The sequence below is a fragment of the Talpa europaea genome (genome assembly GCF_964194135.1).
Source record: "Talpa europaea genome assembly, chromosome: 11".
Classification (NCBI taxonomy): Eukaryota; Metazoa; Chordata; class Mammalia; order Eulipotyphla; family Talpidae; genus Talpa; species Talpa europaea.
Genome location: NC_140078.1, coordinates 66,903,786 through 66,922,346, shown reverse-complemented (window position 1 = coordinate 66,922,346; position 18,561 = coordinate 66,903,786). Strand labels below are relative to the sequence as shown.

Genomic DNA, 18,561 nt, shown 5'->3' with positions numbered 1-18,561 from the left:
TCTTTTCTCACATAGTAAATAATAATGCTAATAATAATAAGGATAAACATGCTTACTATCATGTTACATATGTATTTACATGTGATAGATATTACTTATTTCACACAGATAACACATGGATATTTTAATTCTAGACAGCTTGAAATCCATCATAATGGGTACCTTTACAGAACAAATGGTCTCTTACACTCCAACCTGAGACTCAGTTATCGCAAGTTATATTTGATTCAACAAATTAGACCAAAAATCTCTGGAAATTCATTATAATAGGATTTGTCCTCAATTACATTGCCTAAGCCCTATGCCTCCTGCCTTGAAGCTATTCCACAGTACCTTTTTCTTTTTTTGTTTAATGAAACAGTTGAGATTTTCTCCATTACTCCTCTTCCTGCCTAAGCTTTATTTGCTGACCTGACAGATAGATTTCTTTCAGCATTTTTTCCTTCTCTCTAAAGTGAGTAGGGTTCGGCCAGATCCAAGATGGCCATGGTATTGCCAACCCTGATCCCTTTCGGAAGGCTGGCAGGAGCGCTGTGTTGAAGGTTCTGGAGGGCAGCTGGGAAGCCCTGGTTTATTGACAGTATCCCCTGTGGACTCGAGGGACAGTGACAGTGGGCTTGCTCTCCCTGAGCTACTTGCAGTGTTTTGAAAAAGGACATACCTTTGGATTTGTGTGTGTTTAGCTAATTTTGGGAAGATAGAAAAGTAGAGAATAAGATAAAAAGCACTACTTTTGAAAGTTAAGAAAATATAAGTCTTTTCCTTTAGTAATATACACACAGCCAGACATACAGTCACATATGCTCATCCACTCCACACATATTTTTATATTTTATCAAAATTAGAAAATAGCATCAGTGCCTGCTATGCAAATGTTTATTGGCAAAGCATTGTGGGGCTAGTTTGCTTCCACTTGAATCATTGTTTAGAAGGTTCATGTTCTAGCTCCATCATCATCCAACTTTGCTCTAATCACCCTGGTATTAATGGAGTCATAGCCACATCATGTGGTTCCCATATGCATGCTTATGGTTGGGACTTTCGGTGATACTTGATTTCAACAATCTTTTTTTTTTTTTTAATCAGAAAAGGATTGAGTTAACTGGTTAGCTATTTCCAAATATAACTCAGAATTATTGAAAAATATGATTAAAAAACTACTAAATTTTAAGGACATTTAAGTCTAAAAACAGTTAAGTCTAAAAAGCCTAGCACATTACCCACCTCCAAGCTGCCCAGTGAGGGTTCTCTCTGGGATGGTAGGAGCTACATGTTTGGTGTGGCTGAGTGTGGGCTCCTGGTGCCTAGCTATTCCAAGCTGGAAAGAGATAGAGTCAATGAAACAACCAAACCTGGATCTTCTGCCAGTGGAAGAATTAACTTCCTATTTATCAGCTTTAAAAATGGAAAGAAGTAAAACCAGATGTTAGAAGCCACAAGGTGTCTTTCCTCTCTCTGATGCATTCTGACTATAGCTCCCATTTGCAGAGTCAATGCACAATGTCTTTCTGGTCTTTTCTATCTCTTGGCCATGCAGAAAATGATCTGTTTACAAAGAGTCCATTTGATGTACTTTCCAGAGCCGTAGCCACTGAGAACACAGATGAAAGACTCTTAGAAAAGCAGAGTAACCCAATCAACACGGATCATCTCCTGATAGTGCAAACATTCACAAATAACAAATCATGTTTGTTTTCTCACTGTTGAAACACTGTCTGGTTTTACCAAACGTGGAAGCCAAAGTCAAGTTCCCATAAATGGGATGACGCAAAAAAAAGGCCCCACCTTGCACTTGTGAGAACCCAAATCTTATGAACCATTTGCAATCAATTCATGAAAAAAACATAAGGAATGACCAGGACAATGGGCCACCTATTATGTTTATCTGTCCATGTCCCTGAGGTCATAAGGTATTTAGAAGAAACTTGGAATGATGCTAAGCCATCTAAATGTGATTGACACAGGGAGGTTGATCTACCTTGAGTTTTGCATTTCCCCCCCGGGCAAAAGACAGCAGTGAAGTGAAGGAAATGAACGTCACAGGTTGCCCTTGCATTCCAGTGCTGCCTTATCCCTGCTGTGTGACTGAGTAACTCACACAGAGATGCTCATGCTGAATATCCTGTAATCCTGTCCCAACCACATGTCTCTACCACAGCCAAGTTGTCATAGTAAAGGGAATAATGCTGGCAGAGAGCCTTGTGAGACAACGCAGGCCTGAGCACACCTTGGGGACAGTGATGGAAATGTCTGCACCCTATTTGTGTTGTCTTAGCCCTGTTGATCGGTGCTTCACTGCTGTAAAGACAGGGTGGACATGGTGGTGGTAGATGGGTGGGGCAATATAAAGAACATTTTTTGATTGTTCCATTGGATCAGATTATTATGATAAGCATGGAGCAGGGTCATCATGTGTGCACGCACGCACACACACAAACACAAATTGTCATTTTTTTTTTTTACCAACTCCAGTCTACAAAACAGGTAGACGGCTACTTTACTATGAGATTTCCTATGAACACTAACTACCATGCGAGGAAACCAAAGTTTTGGTGTTTTCCTTTTTCTTTTTATGTAGCAATAGGAATAATACTAGAAGAGCCATAGTTAAGCAGCAGCCTGCATGGATGGAATAGCCTGGCTCCAGCATGGACAAGTAATTGTTCATCTCTGTTTTGTTCATCTGTTTCTGCTCTTTTTCTCCTTCCACCTCAATGCCAGTCCACCCTGCACATATTAGGGGCTCAGGAGAGAAATGAATATAGGGATCCTCCAGAGTGCTGTTTTAATTTTTCACTTTCTTGTTTTTTTTTTTTTTAAGATTTATTTTTATTGATTTATGCATACAAGGGGTGTAGGCCAGAGGTGTGGGGGGGTGGTGAGAGGATTCACCAGAGATAGAGTGGGGTGCCAAACAGGCAGACTGACTGAAATGCACTGCTGAGGGGAGCAGGGTGCGAGTTCAGGAGAGGTCTGCTGTGCCATGTGGGTAGCTCCCTGGCCAGGGATCGAACTCATGCTGCGGTGGCTGTGCACAGCTTCATAGTGCTGAGACTTAAACCCTTGTGCCACCAGGGAGGCCCCCTCATTTGGGTTCTTCTGGAGGAGGAGGCTGTGAGCTTCCCCTGGAACCTGATGCTCTTACTAGAAATAAATGCACCCTAGGCAGAACCCTCGTGTATGGTGAGGAACAGCTGGCTACCAGCAACTTCCGGGGCTTGCTCAGGCAGGGAATCCCACTAAGGCCTGACTTGCTTTCTCCCTCGCCCAGGCATATAACCGAATCCTTATTATAAATGGGACATTTCCCTCCATTCTGGCCAAGCCTGCCAGATTAACACAGTGGGTGTGAGTGGGGTTGTGGCCAGCGCAAGAGAATGGAGCAAGCTCACTTAAAATAACTCATTCTCTCTCCATCTGCCACTGAGGTCTTTCTGCTCCTGCAGCCAGAGGAAAGAAGTGGGTTTCTCTGAAGCACAATACCAATATTTTTCTAATTTGTCCAATAAAATCTTGCCCTCGAACTTAATGTTTGGCTTGATTTTATCCAGTATTTTCTTTAATCTTGTATGATTTGGGTGTGAATCAGGAAGTATCTCCAAAAACAGCTCAGATATAAGAAACTTACTCAGTAGACTTGCTTTGGTTTAATTGGCAAAACGGCTAAAGTAATACTTTTCTGTTGATAAAAGGGCTCTCCTTAGTGTCTCCAAGCCTTTCTACCCTTGCCAACAGCTTGTGACTTCTGCTAGACTGATCTGATGTTGATGCAACAAATATTTATCAGGTGCCTGGTGTGCTGGGTCCTGTGTTGGATGGGGCAGCTGATATAGCTCCTAGCCAGTGGACTGGGGGAGAACCTCAAGGGTGGGCCCGTGTATATTCTCTGAGTGGGGAGTAGGGTACCAGCACAGCAAGAAAGATTCAACTTAGGCCTGGAGGAATGTATTTTGAGTAGTTCTTAGACATCTGGATTTTTTTTTTCCTTGTTCTTTACCACTCTTTAACATTCGAGTTAAAAATATTTCATAGTTACTGGCTAGCTATGTTTTCTGGCATTTTATTTCTCCCATATCTTTGACAGCTTTATGGATCTTTCTTAATATGTAGAATCCTGAGTTGATCTTTTTTTCTTTTGCCCAGCAGGGACACTGAGGGGTGTGGGACTAGGAATGTGCCACCTTTAGCATGATCTGATTTTTGTTGAGACTCTGGTGATTCATCTGGCCCTCTGTTTAAAAGAAAGGGACATCGATGTTAATTTCCTTCCCCAAAGAGGCCTGAAATGTGGAACCAGTCAAACCACCAAGAGAACACAAAGAAGGCTGCCTTCCAGCACCACAGCAAATGGTGGGGCTCTTCAGAGGAGCCTGGGGCTGGCAAAACCTAGGACTCGTTTGTTTCCACGAAGTCTGCTTTGGCATCTGCCAAAGGCTGTTTGCTCTGTGTCTGCAAGTCCAAGAGATGGGGAAGCATGTTGGAGGGTTTCTATTCTGGAGGAAAATTTGCCAGTGGCAGGACACTGGGCAGTGGCAGAGAGGATGGAAGTGGGAATGGCAGAAAGAAACCTTCTTTATTCTTTTAGCGTTTGCTGGAATCCTCTGTCTACTATGTTCTCAGCCTCAGCACATTGCTCAGCATGGCTGCAGAGATGTACCCTGTTCCAAAGAACTCAAAATCGATGAGGATGGATAAGATTTTATACTTAGGGTGGCTAAGTAGCTGTAGACGCTTGTAGGTGAGAGCATTTTTGTAGGTCTTGATATTTTTAAAATGTCTTTTGATTCCTTTTATGTGACAGGCACTGTTCTAAGTATTTTACATGTTAGAGCTTTCAATTATTAACTAATTTAATACCACACTTAGGATGGAGGAGCTTAAAGTTGGAAAGACCCAAGGTTCAAGGGAGGTGTGTGTGAGAGGTTAGCCCTGGGTGGAAAATGCATCTAGAAGGAAGCCTGGAATTGGGGTCTGGATAATTGTGAGTGCCAGGCAGAGGAGCCAGGCTTCTCTGTGGGAAGGTAAACATCCCCCTGTTACAAATGGAAGCCGAGCCACCAAGTAATGAGGTGGTAAGGTGACTAGAAAGTGCCAGAACCAGGAGCCCTAAGCAGGCTCATTTGCCTGCGGTACATTCACGCTGCCTGTAGGCCCTTCAGGATAGGAGGCGGAGTGGCTGAAGGGTGGGGGTGCTGGAGAAAGAACTGGTCTCTGCAGCCACAGAGATGAATAACAGGATCATCGTTGGACGATTATAGTTAGTCTGTGTCTAGACTAGAGCTGTCCAGTAAGAATATAATGCAATCCACAAGCATGAGCTGCCTGTGTAATTTAAAATTCTGTTGTAGCCACATCTAAAAAAGTAAAAAAAAAAGGTGAAATTAAGTTTAAAAATATATTTTATTTAACCAATATATCCAAATATATCACATTGTTTCAACATGTAATCGATAAGAAATAATGTAGTTTCTATTCTTTTCATACTCATCATGGAAAGCTGGTATGTACTTGATATTCCTGACACATCTGACTTCGGATCAGCCATGTTTCAGGTGCCCGAGGGCCATGCATAGTTGAGGCCACCATGTGGGACAGCATGGTCTAAGTACGGCCAGAATTGTGGGACCCCTCAAGAGGTCGGTAGCACCTCCTCTTTCCTTAAACCCCATCACCTGTCCCTGTTCCATCCGGAGCCTGCATCCCGGGTGGGAGTGGTGGGTGGCCTGCTCCGTCTGTGGCCTGGGCAGCGCCTTCCCGGGCTGTGCCCTCTCCTGTCTGCAAATAGCAGTAGGGAGTGGTGCAGAGTTATGACACGTTGAGTTGATGGGCAGGGCAAATGGGATCCCTGGTTTGGCCGTAGAGCTCTGGCTATTTCAGTCACGTGGGTTCACTGCTAAATCACGAAGACACCTAAGCCAGCTGGTAGGTTCGGGTCTGTGGGTGGGACTCATCAGCCACATCAGGGGAGCCTGAGCTGTCAAGTTACCTACTTAGAAATTTCAAACACCCAAGCCATATCTGCCGCTCTCTAGGACTCAGGTTACACTCACCAGCCCAGTTCTGCAGATAACGGTGTCATCTTCTTTACCTGTTAAAGAACCTTCCTTCTACCTCGAGTTCAGGGTTATTGCTTCAGCCACTGGCCATCCACAGCCTGACCTCCAGTTGTGTCCCTCCTGGACTGTGCTGCCCCACTCTGAATGCGGATACGCTGTTTTGTAGACACCCAGGCAGGTCCGTTCAGTTCCACGTCGTTAGCCATTGCACGGCATGGGTCTTAGAGGAGTCATTGCTTACACAGGTTGACACATGAACATGCTAATTAATGTAAATGTTCTTATATCACAGTCCTCTCGTATGCAGCTAGGTGACCATCCCTATGGACATAGCTAAATATGTATTCAAACCAAAGTAGAGACTACATAGCAAACACCAGTTTCTAGAGGAGCTTAAAATGCAGGAGCTTGTCTAAGTCCAGCTGACTTTGTCCAAGTAACGGGCCCTGTAAGCAGATTCAGTGGCTAATTCTAATGGGAAGTTCAGATGCCTCTCGCTGTCATTATGCACATCCTCAGATACGTGAGGACTGGCTTCATCCCACGTAGTTAATGATTTCTTCTTTTAATAAAGCTTAGAATGGAACACCTCAATTCATGTTCCTTCATGTCTTCTTCCTATCCACGCCTACTCAATGTAAATGCTAAGGGTTCATTTCAGTTCAACAGGCGTGGGTGTGCCATCCACCAGTGGTTTTCCTGGATCTCCTGCCTGCCATCCACTGTCGTTGGATCAAGCTTCAAAATGTGCCCCCAACCCCTGGCATCGCTTCCTGCCACTCCCACCTGGTCACGGCCACCTGACCTGGATGACATCAGTCCCTTTTTAGCTCCTTTGTGGGTACCAGTTTTTCCACCCCCATGCCTTCCTCTCCAGAGCTATTCACTCAGCCATCAGAGGAGACGTCAGTCAGGTGGCATGGCTTCCCTTGGCACTTAGAGTAACACCCAGTTCCTGGCCAACTTTGGCTGGACCTCCCAGACTTGCCTGAGCTTGTGTGGCTGCTCATAGTGCTCCAGCATGCTCAGGACTTCGACCATCCTCAGACCAAGCTCCTTCCTGTTCCCTACCATCCTGCCTGCACGTCCCTCTGCCTGGAATCTTGTTCCAGTCACACCTGTGACTGGCTTGGTGCCTTCCTCTATGTCTCCTCTAGATATCACCCCTGCAGAGAGCTGTCCCTGCTCCCCATGAGAAGGTGTCATACTCCCCCTCCTCACGCCTCCTGCCTTAGTCTCCTTGGATCATTGATCACTTGGGAAGTGGCTGTGTTCCCGTCTCCCCTACCATCCCGGTAAATTGCTAGGACTCTGCTACAGCACAAACAGGGGACTCAATATTTATTTGTTGATTGATTTTGACACTGCTTGAATGATGCTGATGATGGCCTGATCGGGCACCAATTTTTTTTTTTTTTCTCAGTAAATGACCCACACCACTCCTTCCCTCAATGAACATCTATAGAGTCCTTGTTGCATCAGAGGCAGGAATTGAACCCATGTGATTGGTCAGTCCCTCTTTCTTTCCATCCTCCTTCTACCCTCATGCCTGTCTGCAAATACTCTGCAGATGCCCTTGGGTAAAGCACTGCATCAGAGATGGAAGCAGGTAGATGGATGTCTCCAGCCACAGGGTATTGTACAAAGTGAGGGTTCCTGGACAGTCAGAGGGGCCAAGAGGAATTATGGGCTCACAGATGAAGCATCTGCTTTTCTTAAAGACGTGCGCTCTGAGAAACAGGAGGGCTTCCCAGAGGAGGTGATGCGCACACCAACTGCCTCCCCAGTCCACTGAGGGGAACATTTCTTCCCACTCAGCAGGGACCTCACACGCTCCCCAGAACTACTAGTCTCAGGTTGGACGAGGCCCTGCTTTTCTCTCTGGCCTCAGAACGATGCCTTCTGCTGGCTCCAGCCTGTCAGGGTGTATGAGGTGGGAAACTAGCATCTTTCATGAGGCCTGAATCCCTCAGCCAGCTCCTCGCCCTCCCTCTCCCGCGCTGATGAACTGAAGGAGAGTGTCCAGTAGGTGGCGCCCGGGCACCGCCGAGCGCTGGTCCCGGCGAGGGCGGCCGCGCCGGGGTCTCTACACGGAGCTCGGGCGGCTCCGACACAGCCTGGTGTGATCCGTCCCGTTTAGTTTAAAAGAAAGAATTAATGGGTGTTTAGTAAGTGTATCTGCTCAGAGGAGTGTGTTCTCTGAGAAAAAATAAACAAGGCTGTGTGACCCCCACGTAGCGAGCCTGTTCTTTTTGAAATACATCATTTGGCTAAAGAGAAACAAGAGACTTGCATGTTTTCCTCTTGATGAAATTGTTGAGGGCCCCGTCTGCACGGCTGGGGTCTGGGCACTTGAATGGCTGCATTACAGCCCTGAGCCAAGCGCTGATGCTCCCAGAGCTTGGGGATGAGCCTGGTTACTGGGATGCCCGGACTCCTGCTGGGTTGGAGCTACTTTACTGTTGTGTGGACCTCAAGACCTCCACAGCCACTTGGTCCCCAAGATCTGGGACTGGGTGTGTGCTTGGACAGGGGAAATAGATGGGGCTCAGCTGGTGGGTGACTAGCAGTGACAGCGCAGCCCCTCCCTGGACCAGGCTGTGCTCTGAGCACCCTGGGAGCACTGTCAGTCCCCACGCATGCTGCCTCCTGTGCTTACCTCAGAGAGGTTTAAACGGATGCCTGGGCCCAGGACTGTGTCATTCAGTAAATTTAGTTCAATTTTCCGGTGGAAATAAAGATGACTGAGGACATTGCCATTTTTTCATAAAATTAAACCTGTTTAATGGAAAGAACTTCCCTTTATTCTGAAGTCCTATTAAAAGGTTCTTTCACATAATGAATGTTGGCCCCCCCAGCTCCTCCCGTTTCCTTGTCCTCTGCTCTCTGCCCCCACATTTCAGTATGGACACAAAGGTATCTCCTTTGTTCTCGCTGTAGGCGGAGTTTGGCTACTGGGGGACTCCCACAAGAAGTGGAGAGAGGAGGGGTCCAGCCTGTGTCCTGCCAGAGTCCTCAGGACTGGGGGCACCCCATCGCACTTTAGCCTCCCTCTTTCTGGCCTCCTGGAGCTGCTGTTTCCTTTGTGGTCCCTTCATGCCAAGTGGTAGAAGAGGTCCCCCCACTTCCAGTTCTTACCCCCACCCACACCTTTACAATAGCCTCTTTATTAACCCCTCCTTAATTAGCCAGCTCCACTGTGCCCTGTGCTTCCTGCTGGGGCTCTGACTATACAGAGGTGAGAGTAGAGGGAAGGTTTGTTTTCTCGAAGTCCTCACTCTGCTCAGAAGACAGGAAAGAAGGAAGGAGGGGCTGAGGCACCAAGGAAGGAAGGGAGAAAGGAAAAGAAAAGGGAAGAGGGAAGGATACACAGAGAGGTTAAGAAAAGTGAAAGACCCTCTACCGGTTCCTTTACCTAGTCATTCATTCCTGTCAATTATTAATTTGACATTGTTATTGGAATTGAAACTACCCTTCCAATAAAGTCCCCGTTTGTTCAAGTGATTAAGAATTGGTATCTACTACTTCCAGTCAGAGCCATCACCGACACAGCCATGAAATCCCAAGTCTGTGAACCACTGCTGGGTGTGGGTCTGGTCCTACTCTCAGGGAGCTTGGTCTGTTACCCCACGTTTCAAGGTTCTCTCTCAAACCCCATACGGGCCTGTTAGTTGGGGCTCCCCACTGCACTGTAGAAATATCTTGACACATCTGCATCTCACTACTCTGCAAGCAACCTGCAGACATTCATCCAATTGAGTTTTCTGCATCCTTCTAAGTCCATGGCCTGGCAAGATACCTAGCAGAGGAGATGAAATGATAAGTGGGGAGAGGGGATGCACCTATGGGAAATTTTTCCTCCATTGCCACAGAATATTATTTAGCCCAGGGAGAAATCCTAAGACAGTGTAGAATTTATAAAAGGATCTAACTGAGGAAGGGATGACCGGAGAAGGCTGCAGAGAACCGGTTTGCAGCCGGTGAGCGTGTGATGCAGTCCAGCATGGGTGGGAGCAGCAAAGGGGCCTTTGGACACCTGCATGTCTAACTGTTCATTCTTGTGCTGCTGGAACCCTCTCCCCTCCTTCCCTCTTCCTTCCCTCCCTCTGGCAATTCCTCCCTCCCACTGTCCCTTCCCTCATCTGGCATGTTTTTATTGGAAGCGTCTCATGTGCCAGGCGCTCTATTAGGTGATGGGGATCTAGTGGTAAAGCAACACAGACGTAATTCCCCCTTCATTTGGTCTTTGCAATCTCATGGAGAGGATGGGTCTTTTAAAGCTGATAAATAAACACATGAATAAAACACATTCTGCATTTAGGATAAGCTCTCTGAAGGGAACCAGGATCTGAGAAAGCAAAAATGTAGGGAGAGGCACCTTTCCTGGTTGTCAGGATGAACCTTTCTTAGGGACGACATTTTAAGCTGAGCCCTGAAGAAGGGAGAAGAAATGGCTAAGCAGAGATTGTGGTGGCAGCTCGTTCAGCCTGAGGAACAGTAGCTGCAAAAATCCTGATGTGTGGGGGTGTTCACTGAGTTGTGACTGGAATCTGTGGGTCTACATAGGATAGACTTCTGAAGGACGAGGTCCTGCTGATAGATTCCTGTGAGGGAACTTGCTGAGTGGAGCACTTGCTACTGATGTACAGCCCCTGTCCCCTCAGCCCTCGCCATTTCCACACTTGCCAGCCTGCCTTGCAGCTGTCAGCATCCAGTGAAGACCTCCCTGGAGCTGGCATTCACTCCTCTCAGGTGGGCAGCAGGCAGATGTGCCAGGGAATCAGCATCCCTCCACCAAAGACTGGTGAGCATGTCCACCTCAAAGATGGAATGTCTCTCAGGTGGATGCTTCACATGGCACCCAAAACCCCCCAGCGGGATTCAGCTCTAGGCACCCACACTGCTGACATCCTTGATAATGCACCTTGTATTGACCGCCCGTGTCCCTCTGCGTCGCTTTGCCATGTGCCTAGAGTATTTCCTGGGAACCTAGCCTAAGTAACAGCTGTGCTCTTGAATCCTGGTCTCAGGGTCTGCTATAGAAAGAACTCAAGTTAAGACACTAGAAGACTGATCATTCTCTGCAAAAATGGATTTGCTCTAGACTAGAGCTTCAAATGCAGGCCTGTGCTCACCCACATAGACTTTGGCAGTAACATGAGGGCACCAGGCACATTTTCCATTCTACCTCAGCTCTGGCATGTATATTCCCAGCACATCAGCCTGCTTGGAGAATTCACATGGACACTCAGAAGTACCAGGGGTTGTGGGATTTATGTTTTAATAATCCGAAGGTAGACACTTTAAGGTTTTCGAGGTGGGATTCTATGCTGCTTTACTGTTTGGCAAAAGGATTTGAGGAGGACAAAGCTTTTCTTTTCACTGGACACACTCTGACCTTTGTTTTACTAGATTAATTTCATATCTAGAGTGCCCCATCTTGGATGATGAATTAGCAATAAAAAGCTCATCAAAATGTAATTACATGCAATGTGTTGAATAATGATCTCTTAAAAATTCCTATAGATTTGTCTGCACCTCCTTCCCCCTCCGTGGGGGAAATGAGCCTCAGCTGCTAGCTACTAGCCCAGGCTCAGGAATGCAAACCCTAGCCTTATTTGAGGCTGATATGGGAGAGCTGGCTTCTATCATTGCCCAATGTCATCTAATTGATCAATTGCTTTTCTCCATGTGATGCACATCTTTATATAATTTAAGGGACCATCTCAACGGGGGTAGAAATACACAGGAAGTAGAAGCTCAAGGCAGAGTGAAACCCTCACCTCCCACATCTGGGGCAGGCTGTTGGGGGGAGAGAGTTATTAATTAAAATGTTAACTGCCCAGACAATAGCAGGCAGACCGGCATGGAGAATGCCCGGGAAGCCAGCACTAAAGCTTTCATAACTGTAAATTCCAGGAAAGTTTGATCCTCCTTAAAATAGGAAAACAGAGCCATCTGCATCCAAGAGGAGACTTGACTGAGCTGCTTGAGTGATGTCAGGCTCCCCTGGAGCCCCAGCTTGTTTCTCTCCAGAGAGGGAGACTGCTGGGCTCCAACAGGGAGAAACCTATCTTTCCTCTCCCTCTATGGAAGGGCCCTGGAAAACCTACAGCTGGGGCTGACAGCAGAATATTCAGATGATCCCAACAGTGTAAATGCCCACACTCATTTGAATAACTGAAGAATTCAATCATTTGAATGCCAGCGATTATTCCTCCTGGAGTTTACATTTTAGAAAGACAGTGCATCTGAATCCCCATGAGAGCATTAAATTGCTATCTAATTAGCAGTCCCAAATTATATATATTTAAAAGATAATTAAAGGTTTGAAGGCTGTTGGAATAACTGGTTATACATTTAAATGAATCACTAGAAATTTGTTAGTAATGTGTGGAGTTTTCTTTTATTTCTTGCTTCCCTCTTTGAAGTTCAGTAGACCCAACCTCGCGGGTTAAGTCTGGTAGCGGTAAGATAAAGGCAGATGTTTTTAATTATTGCAGCTCAAACCTCCAAATAATTATAAGCAGCTGTCATTTTTACATAATCCTAAATGATAAGACCCAAAGAATGCAAATAAAAAAGTTGAGACCATGGGCTTTTTGGCACAATAATTTAATCCCCACCACACCCCCAACTGACCATTGAACTTCACTGAGGAGTGAGCCCAAACACTGTGTGTTCACTGGACTGTCATAACTCTGTGACAGGCACATATATTTCTGAACATACCTCCCAGGTATCAGTTCTACATTCTCTGTGGATGTCTGCAGGCAAAGGGAAACACGAATACACTAGGAATATTGAGGCAAAAACACAGTTTGACTAAACCAGGCAGGGCTTTTGCTGCAAATTCTCAGCCTTCCCCATCTCCTTGGGACCAGGTCTACCCCTGCCTTTGCCCCAAAGACCCCACGGGACTCCGATAGGTGGCCTGATAGGATTGTGAAGGTTGGTGTGGTTTTTTTTTTTTTTTTTACCTTGTAGCTAAGGGTGTCACGGAGTTGAATGCATCCCTATACCCACTGGCAGGGCCAGAAATCCCAAGTGACAGGCTGCTCTGCCAGCCTCCATTTGGAGCTCTCGCTCTTGGGTCATGTCCAGAATCCGACGCTTTCCATGCCTGTCTCTCCCCACAAGGGCAGAGATCGCCTGAGAAGCAAGTCAAGGGGACATTGCCATCATCACAATGGCTTCTTCCATTGAACTTAATGACTGCAAAACAATAGGTAAAAGGCACACAGAATTTACCCCAGGCAGAGCTGAGGCCTCACTACATAAGCCCCAAATCTAGACCATCATCTAAAAGGAACACACATGTGCACATGTGCGCACATGCACACACACACACACACACACACTTACTCTCCAAATTAAATAAAAAACCTGAGGACTCATCTGCTGAGGGCCAGCCAAGGCAAATTTAACTTGAGACAGGGGCCCTACTTGGCAGAAATGAGCCTAAATAGAAGAGATTGCCCAATGAAGTAAGCTTAATATCTTGGGGATGGGAAGGATAAACATGAAAGAGGAGGAAAATCAGATGGAGGGTTTATCAGAACATTCAGAAGTTGAGTGCTATCACAGTTTTGTTACCACTGCGCAATGAAGAAATGATAGGGGTTTAAGAAATCTATCCCAGGTATTAGAATCAACTGAAATATTCTAATTCTTCCAATTGCCAGAAAGTCTCCTTTGGAATTTGTAAATTTCTAAGCTTTATTCCAGGAAGATCATTTGGGAGTGACTGAGAGGGCTAAAGGCATGGATCTGATTCCCAGTCTGCAACAGGTTTGATATTAATGTGGGTTGGATGCCCCTTAAATGAAGCTCATGCTCATCAGGCTCAAATCCAAATGGCACTTCCATCTATATTTAATGGGAAGATTCCTTTGAAAGCCAGTCTGCAGCAAAACTCTGATCAGTGGAATTCCAGGGCCTGGTTGGTGATGACCAGTCACCAAGCAGTCACCTCTTCCTGTGTCTCCCCAGGACACATCTCAGGTCCATCTACAAGAAGCTCATCAGTGCATACTCTCCATGGGGCAGGGCTCTCTCTGAGGCTAGATTCCATGCTGAACTAGAAATAGTTTCTTTCCCAAAGATGCTTGAAACCTAGTGGAGGAGACAGGCAAGCAAGCAACTAATTTTCAGTAGAGTATGATGAGTGTGGAAATAGAGCTCTACCAGAAGTTGGGGAGCTATGGGAAGAACTTGCACTGGCCTTGGAATGGTCAACACAGAGAAGCTTCAAGTCCTAGGTTGCCACTTGTCTCTGATTTGGAGTGAAGAGTGTTGGAAACATATGGGCTGGTGTGTACTAAGAGAGGCTCAAAGACAAGAATGACAGCGGCCTTTTTAGCAGCCTGCTCAGTCTAGCTGGGAGTATGGTGATTAGCAGGAGGGAGGGAGGCAGTGAGGAGAGGCAGAGTGGTGGTGACTTGAGACATTCTGGAATGTTGGCATCATCCTATCAGGCATCAGCAGGCACAAGGATTCCAGGACAAGCAGTAATATGATTTTATTTGGGTTTCAGGAGACTTCCCCCTTGCTGGGCCCTGGAGAATGGATTGCAGGGTTAGAGTTCAGGCAGGAGGCACTTGATGCCATCAAAGGAAGAGGGAATGTGACCACCAACCAAGTTGGTGGCAAAAGGATAGAGAATGTGATTCAATTTCAAGAAATACAAGCTAGAAAAAATAGCAGTGATTGTCTGATGAGCTATAGTTGCTTTGCTGGCCCACTGGCCTCTCTTTCCAATTATTTTGGCCTGTTCCAACCCCTGCCCACGTCTCCATGATCACAAACAAATATAAAACCCAGAGGACTCAGTCAGCCTCCCAGTGGACTTTTGGTTTTCCTATGAATCCTGGGTGACATCAGCAGTCTCTTGGGACGTGTCAGACCAGCATGCATCCAGAAACATTTTACTAGATATATTAGTAGAATTGAAAACTAAGTATTTTGCTATGTCATGAACCCATTGGGCAGATGGGTTGGAAAGAGGATCACATATATGTGTTTGCTTTAAAGCCCTGTGTCCCCAGGGAGGTGCAGACCAAGGAAGGGAGAGGTACTCTATCTGGAAAGATCAGAGAAATTTGATGAAAGACCTAGCCACAAAGATGGGTCCCTTCATCTTTACTTTCACAAATATCTTTTAAAAATTTAGCAGAAAAAGAAACAAAATAAAGCTGTCCTGTGAAATATCTACCTAACTAAAACTGCACACTCGTGTGCATACTCACAGATGCATTCAGAAGGTCAAGGAATCGGAGGCTGAAACACTAACAGGCATCAACCAGAGTCAAGGGTGGCAGCAGCTGCCTTGGAAGGAAGGATTCTTTCCCCTTTTTTTCTGCATCTCTTTATTTACTTCACTTGCCAATTCATTGTGAGCTTCCTGCCCTTTGTGTCATTTAGCTCAAAAATCTTGCGGTTGAAAGGTCTCTCTGTCTTGATCACAGAGCTTGTGCATCCTTGCCCAGTGAGTGACTGACAGTGATGCACCCACATTTCTGACCCAGGTGAACAGCAGAGAGCTCACTGGCTGTGAATGTTAGCTGAGGCATCACTGGAAGTTTCACCCCTCTGTCCCCGGACTGGTTGACTCAGTTTCCGATCTCACCAGAGCAGGAGGAAATTCATTGTCTTTGCAGTTCCAGAACTGAAGCCAATTTGTGGTACCTAATTGTACCCCACATTCAATCTGACCAGTTCCAAATAGCCCAGGGCCTTCCGATGTAGTTAACTGCTCAAAGGAATAATGCCAATAAAGTTCTGCAAATGCAAAAAATAAAGTTACTTATCTAAGGTCACAGAATGTACTCTCCAACTCTGCAGGCCCAACTCTGCAGGCCCTCCCTTGACTCTCGATGCTGTCTCCTAATGACTCAGTGGATGGGAAGCCTTTATGTGAAATTGGCTTTGGAATATGCACATATCTATTCTCAAGCACCCAGTGCAACTTGACTTGAAACGAAATTCCTTCTGTAGTCAAATGCTCCACTGTTAAACTATACTCCCTTGAAATTCCTTCTGAGGGCTGTCTTGCACTAAATTTGCCCAGGACACCTTACTGAGGGGTTTGTCTCTAAGTGTTGTAATTGATCAGTGAAACAGTCCGCCCCTCCTGCCCCCCCCCAACTATCCATGTGGCCCATATTTTGCCTGTAACCTCTATTCACGTCTTTCCTCTCTGCTGAGCAATGGGCTTTTCTTTGAACCTCCCATTTCCCTGGGTCAGCAGCCTGGAGTTCCACTCTGCTCCCTACCACCAGAGCCCCCTCTTCCTATCCCTTTGCTGCCACCCCAAACATTCAGTACATTGTCATTTCATGACTAGATTGGTACTACAAGACAGACTGTTTTTTTGAAAATGGGAATTTCAATCCATCTGCGGTGCAGTAAGCTGAGTTTGACCTACAAAGCCTGGTGGTGAGGCTGGGCCACCTCCTCCCCACACACAGCGCGTGACTCATGATGACTTGGGACACTGATTAAGATAAAGGTCATTCGAGTTTTCAAAGAGGCCTGTTAATTGTTGTTTTTTTTTTTTTTAAATACCAAAGCTGTTTTATTTTTACAGCGATCAAAAGGATTTTGTAATCATACTAAAGAGAGCACGTACAACTTTTCATCTCTGAGACACTTAAAAACATTAATTAATACAAGCACAGTACCTTTTAGAAAAAGCAAAAGACTTGTCGTCTGGACATGCCCTGTTGCCTCTCTCCCTCCTTCCGGCTGCTTTCTGACACACCCTTGTGGCCCTGTTCCTTCCGTGTCTCTGGGCTTCTCATCTTCCCTTGAACTTGATGAATTTCATTTCCAAATACAGACTCATTGGAATTCCTCTCTTGGCATAATGTCAATGTCATCCCATCATGTATCTTATCTAGAAAAGTCTGGGCTCCTGCGGGGTCACATACCCAAAGGGGATGGCAGGGTTTTGATGGAATTCCTTGCTACAATGATATCGTCAGGTGCTACCAGACTTCTCTAAGGCCCAGGGTAGGATATTGGTTCTTGGGCATTGTATAAAGAAAGGATTGTCTCCAGGGCCTGAGGAGGGACACTAGCTCCCTGTACTGGTGAGGCACACTGCAGTTGTCCTTAGTCCAAGACTGATTCCCACATCCTTGGCTGGCAAGGTGAGTTCCAGGGCAGCCCAGATGAGTCAGATGTTAATAGCCATGAATGGCTGGTGGAATTTGGCTTCCAAAGTGGATCTGTCCCCATTAATATGCCTGCTACGTGCTGTCCCATAGTAGTGGCTTCTGGGCTGAGGGCCTGAGTTACAGAGGAGGCTTCCTCAAGGGAGGCAGGACAGAGGGTGGTGAAGAGCAGTGGATCAGACACCAGGCAGCCATGAGTTCAACTCTTGAGTCCACTGTGTATTCATAAGTCACCAATGGCTGCATCCTGGGGCTCTGTACTTTCCAGCTCCTGAGCCATTATCCCTCCCTTGGAGTTGTGATACCTGTGAGAATCAAGCAAGATCTGTACAGTGCTTGCTCGTCATGAAGAGTGATAGAAGGTGAGGGAAGCTGGCCAGCAGAAAACATTTGTGCTTTTTTTTTTTTCTTTTTTTTAGCTAAAGGCAGTCACTTGGAAAGCAGAACAGATTGGTTGCTACATTTTATAAATTCCTTGTTGGAGAAACAATGAACTTAGAAAACTCAAAACAGTGACTGCTTCAAAGTCCTTCCCTTTGGGAAAGATAGCAGGATTCGGGTGGCAGTCCCAGCATGCTGCTAGTGTTTACTTTTATTTTTGGTACTTTTTATTATTTTCCAAATTTTCTACAATGAGTCATTATTACATGGATAATGAGGGGGGAACAAAACCAGCAAACACTCAAACTGTTTGCACTGTAGTCAGGAGGGGGTGGCTGACACAAGATGGGGAACATCTTTACCTTGGGGCCACCTCCCCCGAAGCCCCTTGTGTGTGATGTGATCATTGGAGACCTTGACTTGCAAATTCTAGGGGAAGAGACTATGGCTGCTTTGTCATAGGCCTTTCCCAGGCCATGGGGCCACATCCTTGTTTGTGGCCCCTCATGTTTGACCTTGAGAAGTGGCCACCAAACCAAGCAGTACTCTTCAGAGCCTTCTATCCTGTGAGTATCCTCTCTGGGTATGAGTGGGGCGAGGCTGCCGCTTCTCCTAAGTCAGCAGCAGAGGTATGAGCAACTATGAGAGCAGGCCAAACGGGCATGCTCACGAGCCAATTCAAGTCAGGCCATGCTCTCGGTGCAACCCTAGTTATATATATATACCCTTTGCTTGTTACCCCTGCCCTGTGAGCTGAAGGCCAGTACCTTCTTCTTATAGAGATCATCATGGGGCTCAGCAAACTGCACTAACCCTAGGAGGAGACTTGATCAGAATCTTAGGCCTACTCTGGATCCCTGGCTTTTAGCCACTCTCCCAACAGGCCTGATGGTGAATTGTGACTGTGCCTGGAGGGCTGGAGATTATCCTTCTCTGATAGTTTCTCC

The 18,561-nt window shown here is 46.2% G+C and overlaps 1 protein-coding gene across 1 annotated transcript in view; it reads left to right on the top strand.

Moving 5' to 3' along the window:
* Positions 1 to 18,561, top strand: part of CACNA2D3 (calcium voltage-gated channel auxiliary subunit alpha2delta 3) — a gene marked incomplete at both ends in the record, with an annotated part of 806,408 nt that overhangs the window by 604,169 nt on the left and 183,678 nt on the right. The window lies entirely within an intron of this gene.